Raw genomic sequence first — 12,835 nt, 5'->3', positions numbered from 1 at the left:
GTTGCAGATCTGCAACAGGCTGCCCAAGTTATCTTGCCAGTGCTGTTGATAGACAATTGTACTTACAAATTCAGGGTTCAAAGTTGCCAAAAATTGATTTTGATTTTTCCTCAGACTCTGCTGAATTCCTCTCTTTGTCATGTTTTAGGAGAAATATTATAGGGAAAAGCATATTTTATGTACCTTTCAACATGAAAGTAAATTAGAAGGTAAGACTAAAATATCCATGAATGTAGAGTGAAGTTTTAACAGAAGCCACCTGTGCAAATCTACAGACAATGAATAAGAAGTGTGTTACTCTCACACTGTGCTCATGTCTTGTAGCCATATCACTTTCACAAGTGATAATTTTTAAGATTGAATTAATAGCTTTAATAGAATTAAGTTAAGGTTGCAGAAAAACTATGGGGAAATGCCATGTTGTGCAAGTGGAATAGCTTCTGAGAGACCCTCCTTGCCCACAGTGGCAGTAGAGAATTAACCTTCTCCTATCAGAGCTCTATTCCGGTGCTCTTACATTCAGTTATTGAAAATGCTGTCTCCTTTCCCTCTGGAGTTTGAAGCTCTTAGTACCATTTCTGTGAGTTGTTTCCTAGTATATTCTTATGGTAGCTGTGTAATTATAGTTAGCATTCTTTGAATAAGGTTCAGAGTCCTGAACACTGCATCTCTTTTTTCCTTTTAGTAACCCATTTTAATTTTTCAGTGAAGATAGATCAGAACATGGGCATTATGCCAGCATCAGCCACAGAAAAAGTAATTATCACCTCTCTACTGATTCTGCATATTCTCCTTTTAAGTAAGGCATAGAGTTGACATATCTCCTTCATAACAGCATTTATGTCCTTTACTGATAATTTAAAACTGTCTTTAAAACATATTCAGAATCATAATTTCTAGCATATACTCCTTTTTTCTCTGTGTGTGACCTGGAGTCCATGTTCCTCTCTACAAGCTCCATGTTCTAAAGTACCTTTTAATAATAAAATAAAAAAATAGCCAAGTAAGTTTATGCTTATGCTGACTTGCCACTGAACAAGCACCCCACCTGATATAAGCTTATTTGCATTTTAATGTGATTATCTGAACATGGAGCAGATATTACATGTAACTTGCAGTTATTTTTATGAGACAAACTTGTAATTCAATGTTAAAACTTATTTATAGTTGTTAGATATACCCTAATTCCCTCAAAAGTACTAAGTGATTGTTAGGCTTTGAATAACCTCATCCCTCTATTTACTGTTACGAGTTAAAACAAACAACTTCCTCTAACAGCCAGCAAATATCAGTAATCAAATGTTTGGGCAATTGTACTCCAACACTTGCAGTTACTTCTCAGTCAAGTACAACTTCTGAAAAGAAAGAATAAGTTGCCCCCAGTACTTGCAGTCTATACTTGAATTTAATAGATTAATCCTTTGCTAGTCTTTATGCTCTTTTACCCAGCTGTGGTAACTTATCTAGGTTGTGCCTGCACAGATCCTCTCATCTAGTCCTTTTGTTCATGCATTAGCACAGCATCCCTTTCACTTGGTATTTTGACCACAGAATAAATTCTTTTCAGCCATCACATTACACCCTTTCTTGTTCCTGGAACAGCTGCTGTTTCTGCGAGTTGGAGAGGGATAAAAAAGCCCTCAAAGGTTTCCAGGTCAATCTTGTAAGCCAAGCAAGGAAAGAGGAACAGGCGGACTTAATTCCAATAGAATCCAGATATGGTTTTCTAAATATTGTGTTGGATATGAAGGAGCTTTATTCCCATGAAACTACTCATGAGTCACAGGCATTATATCCTAGTTCATTCTACAGATTATGGTTCTGTCATACTTCAACAAAGTGATCTGCAGCAACTGCCAAGCCTAGCATTCATTAGTAAGTAACAAAACAGAAATGTGCTCCATGTCACTGAGATTTGCAGAGTTGCAGCATGTAGTTCAAAGCATTACCAGAAAGTCACATTCACCCTCTGTAACTGATAAGATATGTCAAGTTGTGAAAATCACGATTATGTCTAACTGCCCAAAGCAAGAGCTCTTCCAGGTTATGCTTACTTGATTTTGCAGTCTGAGTTGTGCTTTTACTGCAAGGATTCTGCTGTGCTGCGCAAAAGAGCCCTTCTGCAGTGGAAGCCAAAGCAGCTTTGTCTTAGGGGGTGGGACCCTCTTTAAAGGGAAGGAGGGACCCCAAGTTCAGTTCTGCCTTCAAATATCAGGCTCACAAGTGCTCACAGACCTTTGAACTGAAATTCAACTGTCCCTGAAGTTGCCCGTAAGGAACTGGCTGCTATGAGGCTGGAGGAAAGGAAATCTTTCACTATAAGTATCCCCAGCCTTCCTGGCAAGGGCTGCTCTCTCTGTGGTTCTTCTGTTCTCTTTTCACAGATTCATGTTTTTCCCTAGACAGGGATGATCTACCAAGCATATTAATATTGGTATACCTTGCAGGTATTGACACAGAAGTTTAGGTTATCATAGGCTTTACTTGACCTACTACCTTATGCAGTCTGTGTTCTCCCTCTGGTAGCTCAAGTCATAGCTCAGGTGAGCCTGGGAGTGGTGCATTCTCTCCTGCAGGGAGAGAATGGGCATATGCTCAGATAGGTGAAGGCCACAAAGGCAGAACATGAAAATGATTGCTCATTCCCTTAGACATGAGAGAGGTCATATTCAGATATTCATTCTCTGGTCTAAGGGACCTTGGAGCAGTTTGTGAATCTTCTGTCTATCCCAGAATTCGTAGCGTTTTCCTTCCTGCTGGCTCCTCCTTAGTAGAGGAGGATACCTGCAGCAGGTATCGCTCTCTGCCAGAAATGTGTTTGCCACAGAAGATTCACAATCACATGTTCACTACTGAAGAGAAGATCTTGATCAACCAGGGCTGCACTTCTCGAGAAACATTGTCATTGAACTACTATGCAACTCACCATAAAAAATTATTACACTACTTTCTGTGTTGCATTGTTTGCTGTGAGTCACAATGTCTTTTATAAAATAAACCAAGAGAAACTAATATAGTTAGACAGGCAAACTAATGTGCACCCAATCCTTCTTCTGGTCTGAAGGAGAAGCTACATCCTCAAAGCCAAGTACAATTTGAATGAGATTTTAACTTGATATATGTTAATCTATTAAGTAGTTTGAAAGAAAAGGTGGCTGAAACATGTAAAGCAGAAGTGGATTCTAGAAAGACATATGACTGTAAGGTTGGTAGCTCCAAAAAAAAAGCTGCCTGCTGTGCCAGAGAGAGGCCACACACTGTTTTTTCTCTGCATGATGAGATTTAAAGTGCTTCAGAGGTCTCCACTCAGCTGGTGGAGAACATGGAGACCAAGGATTATCAATACAGGAATCTCACTGGCCAGCACAAGAACAGGGGATCAGAACTTTTCACCAGCAAGTAAGTGAGGCATATATTTATATGTTCTTTTGGATGAGGCTGATCCCATCACAGAGGGCTTGCTAGTAAATAGAAAAGGCTAAACTTGCTAACCTGCAGGCCTTTCTTCCCTGAGGGTCTTGCACTTGCAGCATTGAACAGTTCAAAGACAATTTCACAGTCTGAAAAAGTATTTCTCTACAGCATTGAAGACCTTGATAGGTAGCATGCAGCCTTACTTCAGTGAAAGTCTCTTGTGTCAGAGGCTGTAGAAGTATGGAATTTATAAGTCCGTACTCAATAAGGAGTAGGGGAAAAAAACTCTTTTCAGCTCCCTTAGGTAAAAAATTCAGTCCATGACTCTACCAGGCCTAATACAAGCCACACTGTTTTCAAAGTCAGCAGTGTTCCTGAGATCCCCACTGGCAACTTGTTCTCAGATGGAACTTAGTGGGACAGAAAAGAGAAGGACAGAGGTGGGTGCCACCAGGCTCAAGCACCAGCCCTCTGTGTAATCTGAACAAACATATGCATGACCATTCTGAAGAAAGAGTAAAACAAACACCATTGCTACAAGAACATGCTATAATTAAATATATGGTTTAGAAAGCTAACCTAAAATGAGAACACCAGGTATGTTTAAACCATCAAATATGAAAAAACCCTTCAGTAACAATAGGCCTGATAAGCTAGTTCTCTTGCTAGGCTGGTGTTTCAGAAGGGAGTGAAGTTCAAACAGCTCAGTAATATAAGTAATAGACAGCTTTATGGAATCATACCTCATAATGAAGCTAACTGGTCTTATCTGTATAGATCAAAACAAAATAAGAGTTCAGTATTTAAAAAGAACATAACAGTCATAAATTGGCATCAGCTTGATATGGATATAACTGTGCAACAAGTCACAGTACTGTTTTTATGATCAGTGTGGGTGGAAGTGATATGCCTGAAGTCTCCCTACTGAGAGACACAATTAATACTGAGATGCTTCTCTACAGCAAGAGCTGATTATTAACTTCATGTCACTTTTGCTTATCTTCAAGAAGAATAGTTTTTGGATTAAATGTGAGGGAATGAAAATAAAATTGATAATATCCCTACATCTGTCTTGTAACTCAAGATCCTGGTAAGCAACTTATCGTATTTTAAGTCCATTAGGATAATGCAAAGGGACTGATGTCCTCTGAGCTTGTAGGGTACAACAGTGTCTAATTCAGAATTTTTTTACAATGAGAGTGGTAAAACCCTGTAAACTTTCAAAGTCAGACTGGACAGGGCTCTGAGCAACCTGATCTAGTTGAAGATGTCTCTGCTCACTGCAAGGGGATTGGACTAGGTGACATTTAAAGATCCCTTCCAATCCAAACTGTTTTATGTTTCTGTGATTCTAACATTAGAAAAAAAAAAGTATGAAATGCAAGAAAGCTAAAGAACTCCAAATGAAGTGGAAGAACTTAAGTTCTTCATTTCCTTTTTTTTTTTCTTTTAATGTATGCCTTGGCAGTAGCTCCAGATATTGAAGTTTCATTGTAAGAAGCATAGTACAATTCCAAATAATGGGGGAGGCCCTGTTCTGAAGCATGTAGTGGTTAAATTGGGGAGGGCAGATGTTTTAGCAAGATATCCAAAAAGAGATTTGAGAAGCCCAAAGCAGAAAAATATCATTACATATTGTGTCCAGGAAAGACATCCCAGATATCAGTACCAAGGGGATATATAAAAATGCACTAGAAAGCCTGTTCCCAACTCTTACCTTATGACTATTATTAAATCCTCCATCATTAGCAGTGAAAAAATAAACTCTGGTGAATTGCTGATGGATTTTTCCTGTCACTGTGCTACACTGATTGGTTTCAAATATTTCTGTGACTTTCCAGGAGAAAAAAAAAAGCCAACAAGCAAAACAAGACAAATACAGGAATAAAGTATAATTGAATTTAATTTTCTTGCCATCTTTACAGAAGAAACAAGGGTGTAAAGGCAAAGTACGTAGGGAGAGCATACGGCTGGAGATACCAATACAGCCCCATGGTTAAGAATACCTCTCCCAGATTTTTGGGACAGACAGGCCATCCTTTCTATTATCTAAATGATGACACACAAACCTGCAAGCCAAGTGTGATGGCTCAGGAAGCCTGTCTATCTCAAACCTTAGAGCACTGACCTTTACCCTCCAAGTCTGAAGCATAGCCTCAAGCTCACTTTAGGGTCTCTTTGGACAGTGAAAGCTCTGTTTAGACAGTCAAATGCCCACTAGAAATTTCACTCCAGTATGTTGTGGGTTAGCCCTGATAGGCAGCTGAGTCCCACAGATCCACTCGCTCACTCTCCCAGAGGGACTGGGGAGAGAATGGAAAAGGTATAGGTGAGAAAACCTATGGGATAAGTGCAGTGTGATGGGAAAAGCAAAAGTTGCCAGCACAAGTGAGGCAAAATAAAAGATTCATTCTGTACTTCCATGGGCAGGCAGATATTCTGCCACCCCTGAGCAAGCAGGGCTCCATTACACATAGAGGTTACTTGGAAAGACAAACATCTTAACTCTGAACGTTTCCCCCTTCTTCCTTTATCCTCCAGCTTTATATGCTGATCATGATGCCACATGCCTAGGAATGTCCCTTTGTTCTGTTGGGGTCAGCTGTCCCGGCTTTGTCCCCTCCCAACTTTGTGTGCACCCCCAGCCTCCTTGCTGGTGGGGCAGTGTGAGAAGCAGAAGAGAGATCTTGATGCTGCATAAGTACTGCTCAGCAAGAACAGTCACAAATTCAAAACATAAAGTATGAGCTGCTATGAAGAAAATTAACTCTATCCCAGCCAAAAGCAGTATGCATGGAGAGAAGATTAGGTGGGTTAAATTCATGTCCATATGCTTTTTGCATGTAAAAAGATATTCTGTCTGCTCCCTAAGTCAACCAGAAGTTATTTGGTCATGACAGTATTGTCAGTGAACATGTAGCTAGGAACTACATAGATATAGCGCAAAGTGAGCAGTTCACACACAGTCTGCAGAATAATATATCTTTCAGGAAGAAGATACAGATGAAGTTCCATATGTTGGATTGCAAAGCAGACTTTTCACAGTTCTGAAGATGCCTCCAGACAATGTCTCTATTTGACAAGGATTCAGACAGTTACAGACTCCACTAAAATGCTCTTGCAACAAGAACTGATTTGAACTTACTCTTATACTCCTTTCTTTTTAGATACATACATATTTTTGGGAACAGTTTTTTCAGACCTTGCATTTGATATCAGAAAAGAAACAAATGTGGTGGCTGAACTAGTCATGATACTACTAGCAAGTGGTGAATATTCTGGGACTGATGGCATGAAGTCTGCTTCTTTGCTGAGAAGCTGATTCAAAGGTTTCCAAAGTTCATGGATAACACTGGGAAGAGTTTATGTCATGAAAACTACTTCATAAGCAAAATACTGGACAGCAGCCAAGAAAGATGGAGCAAAGATTGCTAAAGCTGGGAAATACCATCTTTACTAAGTATAAAATAGCAGGAGAGTGAAGGGAGCTAGTGAGTCAGACAATAGACAAGTGATAAGAGGAGCTCTAAATTAATTTGATCAGACAGTAAAAATCATAACAAATCTTGAAGAATGGTGAAAGGAAAATTTCAAGAGGCTGAAAATGAAATAAAGGTGCAGAGAAAGAGCAATGGATTAAAATTGCCTTAATTTAAAAATGAAACCATAGGAAGAAAATTTATCATTGTACTGGGGAAAAGGACAAAGAGCTCTCTATCCTCCTTCATTCAGCTTCAGATTGGGCAAGTCAGCTTCAAAACATGGGAGAAAATTACTTGTAGCCACAGTGTGTATGGTTATTTAAGCTTGACAGTAAGCTTTTCTGTGACAACTTCCCACTGCCACAGCACTGGAGCAGATGTGTGGAGCCAAGGCACAGATTTGAAGGGTCTTGCCCAAGCAGTCCATTGCTAAGCCAGGAACTGAAACCAGATGGTACCTGAAAAACTATGAGCCAAAACCATCTGGTACTTGAGACCATTCTTTCTTGCTCATGTGCTCAAATTCTCATGCTTGGGTTTTTTTTCAGAAGCTCTATGACTTTCACTGAAGACAGCTGCTTAGTGTATTCACTGGTTAGATCCATCCTGTAAGAGTTGATTGGCTTTGGTGGCTTCAGAGGCTTGCTATATACATGCTAATGATTACTGTTCCATCCAATGCCATAGAGAACATGTACTGTTAGGTCTGGAATGAGTTACCTTTGGTAGATGAAAACTCACAGCCATGCTAGTGTGGCTTATGAGCCTTAGTAAGAGACATAGCAAACAAGTAATCTTTAGGGTCATGCAGACACAGTTTTGGGGATATACTCTAGTGCTCTGTGTACTTTGCAGCTCAGCTGGTGTTAGCTGAAATACACTTAGTATGGGCAGCAGACACATAGTGATGGAGGGCTTGTAACTTGGGATCAACATTATTAGCTTCTTTGTTCTTTCTACTTGTTTCAATTCTTATGTGGCATGGAATATCTCTTTGCTTAGTTTGGGACATTTGCCTGGCTGTGTCCCCTCTTCACCTCTAATCTAATCCCTAGCAGGGGTGGATATGAAGAGTGAGAAACCAAGAAGGCCTTGATGCTGTGCAGACACCGTTCAGCAGCAGAGAAAACATTAGTGTGTTATCAACACTCTTTGATCACCAACCCAAAACAAAGCATCATATGAGCTGCTATGAAGAAAACAAAGTACATTCCAGCCAGACTCTATACAGGGAAAGGGGAGGAAATGACGGGACTCTATGCCTACAGGAAATGTGTCTGCAATTAAGTGAAACATGCTCTTTCCCATCCTTTACCCCTTGACTATAGGTATGTTATAGGTTATAAATTCAGGAGTGGAATTTTTCTTCCCCTGCTCAGTTGTGGGAAGAATGGAGTTCGAATAGGGAAGGGGGAAAGGAGTCAATTAGCTTTACAAAGGGTCTAGCCAGCAAGGCCACATTCCTAGATAATGGCCCATCGAAGGCTGGAGTGAGGGGGAAAAGGAGTTTGGGATTTTGGTAGCTGGCCCAGCTAACAGGGGGAGTTGCTGGCCACCCTCACACAGGACAGGTCAGCTTTGGGACGGAGACAGGGGGACTGGCGTGCGTGCTTTTGGAGAGGAGGCCTGGAGACTGGTCTTTCTGGCTTCCCGCCCTGGTCAGCCCTGACTGCTGGCCTCGACTTGCAGGCAGGCTGTCTTTGTCTCCGGCCCGGCCCCGCTGCGTTCTCATCGGAGAGTTTTTGTGCTCACCGGGAGAAGAAAGAACGAGTCTTGGGACAACATCATCTGAGGACAACAGTGAGTTTCGTGGGGGTGAACTGTTTTCCTTTCCCCCTTTCTTCCATTGAGGTAAGGGTCCCCATTTTCTTTTCGGCTTCTCCCGTGATCCGAGACCCCCCCCCAGACCCCCTTCCCGCACAGTGACCGCCAGAGCCCAACAGCACTCCCTGCAGGTCACCGCAGAGCACTGCAGGCTCTGCACCTCCGGTGATCCAACAGCACCCCTGCCAACTGTGATTAGAACTGTGCTAAAGACAGAGAAGTATTCAGACTTTTCTTTTGTTTGAAGGGGACTTCTGGGTACAGGACTATTGTTTAGTTGTTTTTGTGTTCCGTTACTGTTCTTGCCAACATACATATATCTTTTAATAAAGGGTTGTTATTTCTTTTTTTTCCACACTTCCTCAATTAAAGCCGCTTAATTTTTGAATTTACAATTGCTGAGAGGAGAAGTTTGGTCTGTCTCGTAACTCATCCTCTTTAGCAAACATTCCAGTCTCTTCAAACTGAGACAAGGCAGTAGTGAGCTGAACACCCTACACTTGATTTCTGGGTGGTTATGGAGTGTGAAACATGCCTCTCACCTTTCTGTTACTCCACTACATATAAAAGTAGAACACCTTTCTCTTCACTAATGCTTTTGTTTGAAGGCAGATCAACAATTGTAATTACTGGAAAAGACAAATGCTTAATGAGGGTTGTCCCAGTTTTGAGACTCTCATAATCAGAAGCTGAATGAAAAATTCAGATCACACACCATGTGATAACAAGTAAATTACATGCTATGCTGCTCATAAGAAAGAGTTTAAGTTCAAATCTTAGCCTCACAGCAGGGGACAGTAATATTAGGTTTACTTCTAGATGAGCCCTTTTTTTTTTTCCCTTGCTGTTAGGGATGTGATAACACTTAAAAAGGAACAGGGTGTGTTGTAGAGCTTAAAATTTTCCCATCTCAAGTTTGGGCTTTTCAGCTATTAAATCATACAAAGATTTTCTATCCAATTTAAGAGCAAACAGCATTTGCCCACTTCTCTGCTTGCTGAATATGATCATTTATCAACCAAGTTAATGGACAGTGTCTGGGTACTGCCTAATGTCTAAGGAATGTCAGATTTATAAGTATTAGCTGTCAGAAATAACTACAGGATACAACTCACAATAAAAAAGTCTTGGCAGAGGCAGTGGAACTAGATGACCTTTAAGGTTCCTTCCAACCCAAACCATTCTATGATTCTGTGTCAAAACCAGCTGATAAAAAAGTGTGTCCTGGCACATTTTCACTTGTTCAGGTTTTTTTTGCATACAACCCATCTCCTGTCCAGATTGGTCAGTTATGTAATTACCCTTTTTACTCTGGAGAAGATTGTTAAAATTACGGCTGAGAAGGGAACATGGAAATCAGAAGCAATAGCCAGAAGACCCAGGAAAACTGTGATGAAAAGCTACACCAAGCTAAAGTTCACCTTGTCACTGAAGGCTCATTGGGGAAGAGGCTTACAGAACAGTTAGCTCCGGGTTGGCAAGACTCAATAAAGACACTATCAGTAGTCCACACTACAGGACAATGATCACTTTGGAAAAAATACCTTATTTTTAAAGAGGACAGAAAAAGATAGCTGAAAGGAAACTTCTTGATGATGCCACTCTTCACTGTCAACCTACCAGAGTCTGGTTTAAAAGAGTATCATGCTGCATAGCAGATAAAATAACAATTTAAATATCAAGCCAGTGTTTCTTTTACAGAACTAATGGCAATACCAGCCAAGTAGTTTGTTTTACTAGATATTTCAGAAAGCAACTTAAAAAGACAGGATAGCTCCTTTGTGTCAGTAATAACTCTTCAATTGCAGGTTGCAGAAGCAAAGAGCAGTGTAAACAGGGTCTTGACATATTTGCTCTCTTACGTAAAGTACCTTACCAAGAGACACATAGACTAATTGGAATAAATATAAGACAGCTTTTCAGGAGATGTAGTTGGAAGGCAAAATAAAGATGTTTTGATTTAACCCCTTGCAGAGACCTGAGGCCAACGACCAGGCAGGCAGGACACACAAGATGTTCACCTCAGACTTCCAGGCCCTTTGAACAGATCAGAATTTCTGATATATATCCATGAATAGATTTGAAGGGAAGATGGGGACATATTCCATAAAGAAATCTTCCATCTGTCAGATCAAACATTCCTTACTGGCAGCTCTGGCCCTAGGCCACCAATGATCCAGGAGAACATGGTTTACTCTCAGAACACTAGCAGAGACTCTGCTTTAGAAGGCAATGTGCACAGAGACTGTTTTCTGCAGATAGTGCATATGCATTCGGATCCCCACATTTACCTCAAACAAAAGCTAAAACGAAGGCCCCACGCTCGTGTCTCCCTGGGGTTCACACAGACAGGCCTTGCAATGCTCCTTGGGATGAGTCAAGTCACCACCAAAAAACTGGATTTCTTTGAAGAAGTTTGCTCTTCCTAAATGATGGGAATGCTTTTAGTAATTAGTTCCTTTTCTTCCATGGGATAAAGGACTTAAATCATGCAATTCTGATGGTGCCTGTGGTAATTATACCTCTGCAATACAGGACAGATTATTTTGACAGACAAGGCAGTTCTTATTAAAAAAAACAGTTTCAGTATTTGTTTTCAGCAGCAGTCCAGACTTGAATAAACTACTATGTTTACAGAAGAAGCAGGAAAATATGAAACAAAATAGCTATTTTATTAAATTCTGTCCATTGCAGACATATTTTTTGCCCAATGCAAAGAGAGGAAAGAGAAGACATACATTTACTGCTTATGTTCATCAAAAGAGCCACCTGCAGGTCCAGATGACAACAGGAATCACAGAATCAGAATCACAGAATATACCAGGTTGAAAGGATCGCACAAGGATCATCAAGTCCAACTCCTGGCCCTGCACAGGACCATTCCCAAATGTCACACCATGTGCCTGAGAATATTATCCAAATGCTTCTTGAACTCTGTCAGACTTGGTGCTGTGACCACTTCCCTCAGGAGCCTGTTCCAGTGCCCAACCACCCTCTGGGTAAAGAACTTTTTCCTAATATCCAACCTAAACCTCTCCTGATTCAACTTCAGGCCATTCCCTTGGGTCCTATCACTGGTCACCACAGAGAAGAGATCAGTGCCTGCCCCTCCTCTTCCCCTCACAAGAAGTTTTAGACCACAATAAGTTGTCCTCTCAGTCTCCTCTTCTCCAGGCCTTGCCTGCTTGACTTCTAACATTTGGGAATTGCCTGTTCCTGTGCCCTTAGGAGGTGATGTTTGAGAATTGACCAGCACTGATGGATCCCAGCACCTGCAAAAACATTTTCCCAGGGGACCTTACTTACTAATTCCCTGAGCAGCCTGAAGTTTGCTCTCTTCACTTGAGGTTTGCTCTCCAGAGTTGAGGTTTTGCTAGAACTTTTCCTTCTGTCCGCAGAGATTTTAAACTTGATCCCTTCATGGTCACTGTGGCCAAGACGGCCACCAATCTCCACTTCGCTCGTGAGATCTGCTCTGTTGACAAGCAGCAGATCAAGGAGGGCATCTTTATGAGTCAGCTCCCTTAGGACCTGTTCCATAAAGTTGTAATCCAGGTTTTTTAGGAATCTTCTGGCCCAGGTCGTACCAGCTGTGTGATGCTCCCAGTTAATTTCTGGCAAGTGGAAATCTCCCATAAAGACAAGGACAGATGACTTGGAAGTGTCCCTTAGTTCCTCGAAGAATAATTCATCAGCATCATCATCCTGGCTGGGAGGTCTATAGCAGACTCTATGATGACATCTGCATTATTTGTTTACCCTTTGACTCTTATCCAGGGCTCTCAACTGTGCCATTGCCAACTGTGAGCTCCATATATTCTAACCCTCCTATTACATGCAGTGTCACCACTCCACCGCTTCTGCCCTGCTTATCCCTCCTGAACAGCCTGTAACCATCCAACAGGGCACTTCAGTCACAGGTCTCATTCTACCTGGTTTCACTTATGCTAATGATGTCAAAACTCTGAGACTGAGCCAAAACTTCGAGCTCCTCTTGTTCATTCCTCATGCTTTGTGCATTGGTGTAGAAGCACTTCAGGTGTGGTACATTGTAGTCAATACCTCTTGAGGCAGATTGAGGGATCCCATGAGTTTTCTCAAGTTTTGGCACACCA

General features: G+C 41.2%; 1 protein-coding gene across 1 annotated transcript in view; it reads right to left on the bottom strand.

Moving 5' to 3' along the window:
- The window catches only part of MRAP2 (melanocortin 2 receptor accessory protein 2), a 35,202-nt gene extending 26,418 nt beyond the window's left edge, over nt 1-8,784 (bottom strand). The window contains exon 1 of the mRNA XM_027644774.1: nt 8,649-8,784. The gene's annotated coding sequence lies outside the window, so the exon portion shown is untranslated. The remainder of the gene's footprint in view (nt 1-8,648) is intronic.
- Nucleotides 8,785-12,835: the final 4,051 nt, after the last annotated feature.

Source organism: Corapipo altera, unplaced genomic scaffold, assembly GCF_003945725.1.
Source record: "Corapipo altera isolate COAL_440 unplaced genomic scaffold, ASM394572v1 2, whole genome shotgun sequence".
Classification (NCBI taxonomy): Eukaryota; Metazoa; Chordata; class Aves; order Passeriformes; family Pipridae; genus Corapipo; species Corapipo altera.
The sequence above is the reverse complement of the archived record's forward strand: the minus strand, read 5'-3'. Positions and strand labels throughout refer to the sequence as shown.